This window comes from Saccopteryx bilineata, chromosome X, assembly GCF_036850765.1.
Source record: "Saccopteryx bilineata isolate mSacBil1 chromosome X, mSacBil1_pri_phased_curated, whole genome shotgun sequence".
NCBI classification, from domain to species: Eukaryota; Metazoa; Chordata; class Mammalia; order Chiroptera; family Emballonuridae; genus Saccopteryx; species Saccopteryx bilineata.
The window spans coordinates 53,791,731-53,796,650 of NC_089502.1; the positions used below are offsets into that span (position 1 = coordinate 53,791,731).

General features: G+C 40.2%; 1 pseudogene; it reads left to right on the top strand.

The window, feature by feature from the left end:
• The first annotated feature begins 3,984 nt into the window (after positions 1–3,984).
• Positions 3,985–4,643, top strand: LOC136317661 (14-3-3 protein beta/alpha-like; annotated as a pseudogene).
• The last annotated feature ends 277 nt before the right edge of the window (positions 4,644–4,920 follow it).

Sequence of the window (4,920 nt, forward strand, 5' to 3'; positions counted from 1 at the left end):
TTGGCTGGTGTCCTGCTTCCCTTTGCTGGTATTGCTGTTTCCAGGGGAAATATTTGCTTCAGATTTGGGGGGTGACTCAGCCCAGGGGTTAGGATGGCTGTCTCGGTCCCTCAAAGTGTTTCTCCCTGTGCCTCCTAGATTACACTCTCTTCCCCATGCTCCAGTCCTTTCTTCTCTCCCCATCCCCTGGAATCCTGGGTGGATGGTTGTGAGAGAAGTTCTCTGGGTGGTCCCTTTAAGAAGAATCCTGGGTCTGTGAAATCTTTCTCTTTCTCACGAACAGTATCCTGACTTGTTTCCAACTAAATACTGTCCGTACGCCTCTTCTAGGTTCTGGGGCTACACGCTGGGGCTTTGTTCCTGGAGCTCAGGATCCTCCCCCCTCTGCTAAACTCACTTCCCACCACACCAGTCTCTCCAGGCTGCCGTTTGCTCTGGGGAGCTGAATTGCCCTCTCTGCATTTCTGCTTTTCCTACCAGTCTCAGTGTGGCTTATTCAGTGTTCCTTGGTTGAAGAGTCCTCTTAGTTTAATCCATAGTTGTTTTTTTCCAGATGATGGTTCTTTTTTAAATAAATTTTTATTAATGTTAATGGGATGACATTAATAAATCAGGGTACATATATTCAAAGAAAACATATCTAGGTTATCTTGTCATTAAATTATGTTGCATACCCCTTGCCCAGAGTCAGATTGTCCTCCGTCACCCTCTATCTAGTTTTCTCTGTGCCCCTCCCCCTCCCCCTAACTCTCTCTCTCCCTCCTTCCTGCGTCCTCCCTCCCCCCTCCCCTGGTAACCACCACACTCTTGTCCATGTCTCTTAGTCTCGTTTTTATGTTCCACCAATGTATGGAATCATGTAATTCTTGTTTTTTCTGATTTACTTATTTCACTCCATATAATGTTATCAAGATCCCACCATTTTGCTGTAAATGATCTGATGTCATCATTTCTTATGGCTGAGTAGTATTCCATAGTGTATATGTGCCACATCTTCTTTATCCAGTCTTCTATTGAAGGGCTTTTTGGTTGTTTCCATGTCTTGGCCACTGTGAACAGTGCTGCAATGAACATGGGGCTACATGTGTCTTTACATATCAATGTTTCTGAGTTTTTGGGGTATATACTCAGTAGAGGGATTGCTGGGTCATAAGGTAATTCTATTTGCAGTTTTTTGAGGAACCACCATACTTTCTTCCATAATGGTTGTACTACTTTACAGTCCCACCAACAGTGGATGAGAGTTCCCTTTTCTCCGCAGCCTCTCCAACATTTGCTATTACCCGTCTTGTTGATAATAACTAATCTAACAGGTGTGAGGTGGTATCTCTGTAGTTTTGATTTGCATTTCTCTAATAACTAATGAAGATGAGCATCTTTTCATATATCTGTTGGCCATTTGTATTTCTTCCTGGGAGAAGTGTCTGTTCATGTCCTCTTCCCATTTTTTTATTGGATTGTTTGTTTGTTTGTTGTTGAGTTTCATGAGTTCTTTGTAAATTTTGGATATTAGGCCCTTATCTGAGCTGTTGTTTGAAAATAACACTTCCCATTTAGTTGGCTGTCTGTTTATTTTGATATCAGTTTCTCTTGCTGAGCAAAAACTTCTTAGTCTGATGTAGTCCCATTCATTTATCTTTTCCTTCACTTCTCTTGCCATTGGAGTTAGGTTCATAAAATGTTCTTTAAAACCCAGGTCCATGAGTTTAGTACCTATGTCTTCTTCTATGTACTTTATTGTTTCAGATCTTATATTTAGGTCTTTGATCCATTTTGAATTAATTTTAGTACATGGGGACAGGCTGTAGTCGAGTTTCATTCTTTTGCATGTGGCTTTCCAGTTTTCCCAACACCATTTGTTGAAGAGGCTTTCTTTTCTCCATTGTGTGTTGTTGGCCCCTTTAAGATGATGGTTCTTAAAATTAAGTTGTAATCCACTTTGGTTCTGGTAGGTGGAAGTTGGTATGTCCACCTACTCCCAGACAGGAGCTAATTTTCATAGTTTTATATTCTACTCATATAATTCTACCTCCTCCTATTCCTGAAACAAATGGCATGGCGTTAACTGCGACTTTGAAATAGGAAGAGAGTAACAACTGGAATATGCCAACTAGATATAATGAAGTCAATTATTTGACTAATAAAAATCAAGCACATGGGTATTGTGGATCAAACTTTTAAAGACTATAGTTGTCTACCTTTTTGTTACCCCTCTTTAGCAACAATGAAACCATTCAACTAGCTAATTTTTTAAAATTTCCATTTTACTTTTTTCATTTTAAATTGCTCACAACCATTATTATTGGTGTTAATGTACGTATAGTTTTATTTGATTACTCCAAAATGACTTGAGAAATGAATAATAAAAGACATCTCAGAGCAATATAGTTGCTAAACTTAAAGTAAATACACTTATTAAATATGGGGGAAAGGTTGAAAAAATTCTCAAACCATCCCCTAAGTGAATATAATTACTGAGTGAACATGAGGCTTAAGTGAACTTCTTGGCAAACAACATACAGATGCATGAGTATTTACATAATATTCACAGCAAGTTTTTTTCTCTGGACTACATTCTCAAAGGAATTACAGTAAGTCTCACTTAACAGCATGATAGGTTCTGCAACTTTAAGCAAAATGATGTATAACGAAACCAACTTTACCACAGGCTAATTGACACAAACAAGAGTTAAGATGCTGTTCCCATGGCATCTCATCAATGTTAAAATAAAACACAACGTTATTCCTGGACTTGCTGCAATTACATAGATTCTTAGATGGGGAACATTGAAATATAACACAGTATTTTTCTGCCTTTCGAGAAAATGAGAGTGCCCAAGGTCTAGAGTACAGTGAGTATAGGAGAGGGGATAAAAATAAAGAGAATGAGCATTACTGTTACCTACAGGTGATCTGTATTAAGTGTTTTATATTAGTTATATTTAATCTTGACCAATTTCCTATGAATTGGCAATTAAATATGAGAACATGGGGATTTGTAGAGATCAAACGTCTATAGCTGGTATTATTTGAAATCTTAGGTATGTTAAGCATCAAGTTTAAGACTGTTGATTCAGTCTGAACAGGTGGTGGCACAGTGGATAGCACATTGGCCTGGGATGCTAAGGGCCCAGGTTCAAAATCCTGAAGTCGAGGTCATGGGCTCCCCAGCTTGAGCTCAGGATCATACACATGACTGCAAGGTCACTGGCATGAGCAAGGGATCACTTGCTCAAGGTGATACTGCCCTCCCATCAAGGCACATATTAGAAAGCAATCATTGAACAACTAAGGTGCAGCAATGAAGAATTGATGTTTCTCATCTCTCTCCTTTGCTGTCTATCCGTCTCTCTCTCTCTCTCTCTCTTAAAAAAAAATATGTTGGTTCATACTGATTTCTAATGATTCCTGGGCTTAGTGCTAACTTCATACTCCTTTCATGTCTGTGTATTAATGTTTCAATGCCACACTACAGTATAGGAATAAGGAAAAAAGGGAGACATTTGCATACTCATCCCAAGATACAACTTCCCTACTTGGACCTATCATCTAACCCATCAGAGATATTATGACTTCTTAAACTGCTGCCACCATATTGTATATGAATGTCATGGTCACCTACTAAACCTTCATTCTGCTCACGTTTCCAGGAATCTCTTCTTCTTGTCTCCTTGCCCTTATATGTTCCTTTTCCCTCACATTTGTCCCTCAGAAGGAACAGAAATTATTTCTTATATTCAGGCTTTTAAAAAAATGACTGAGGTTTTTCTGTGGCACAACTTGCAAAAAGTTCTCGTCTCTTGATTGAAATGGGGGGGGCAAGGAACAAATAATATAATCATCTCAAGAAATACCCTGTAGGCTGCCTCCACCAATATCATGGACTAGGGAGCCTGGGAGCTGTGGCCAAGGCCAGTTTGGCTTCCTGAAGAGAGGGCCTGGAAAAGAAGGTGGCAGAGCGCCCCCTGCGGTCCTCTCACGGGAATGGCCAGGGATAAACATGAATGCTGTGACAATATGGCTGCAGCCATGAAGGCAGTCATGGAACATGGGCACACACTCACCACTGAAGAGAGAAACGTGCTCTCCATGGCCTACAAAAAGGTGGTAGAAGCCAGCCATCCTTCCTGGTGTATCATTTCCAGCACCTAACAGAAAACAGGGGACCGAGATGCAGCAATTGGACAGAGAACCGTAAGAAGACGGAGGCAGAATTGCAGGGCAGTGGCGGCAATGTTTGGAAGCTGTTAGACTCAGATCTTACTCCCAGTGCTACACAAGCAGAAAGTAAGGTGCTCTGCTTGAAAGTGAAAAATTACTTTAGATGTCTTTCTCAAGTGGCATCCGAGACAATAAACAAATTATCATGTTGAAGTCTCCGCAGGTTTACCAGGAAGCGTTTGAAATTAGTAAGAGAAATGAGTTTACACACACCATTAGACTTGGCCAGATGCTGAATTTCTGTCTTTTACTATGGGATTCGGAGAGCTCCTGATAAGACTTGCAGCCCGGCAAATATGGCGTTTGATGAAACAATTGCTGAATTGGATACACAGGAGGAGGAGTCATGCCTTGACAGTACCCTGGTCACGCAGTTGCTTAAAGGCAATCTCACTCTGTGGACCCGGAAAAACCAAGATTAAAGCGAGGCTGCGGTGGGCGAGAACTAATAGTTATTGTGTGCTTCATGATCTGTTTAGGGTCATTTTGTACTCTCCACATCTATCCTTTTGTGTGATAAAAAATATATACCTTATAACACTAATAAATTTAAAAGTTAAACTTAAATCCAGGCATAGCTGAAAAATGAATCGGGAGTATTATGCACAGCTGTGTGTATAGATACGGCATAAGGAGTAAAACAGAAATTGAGTCACAGGTCTGCCACTTAGTAGATTATGTAGCTTTGGGTCAGTTATA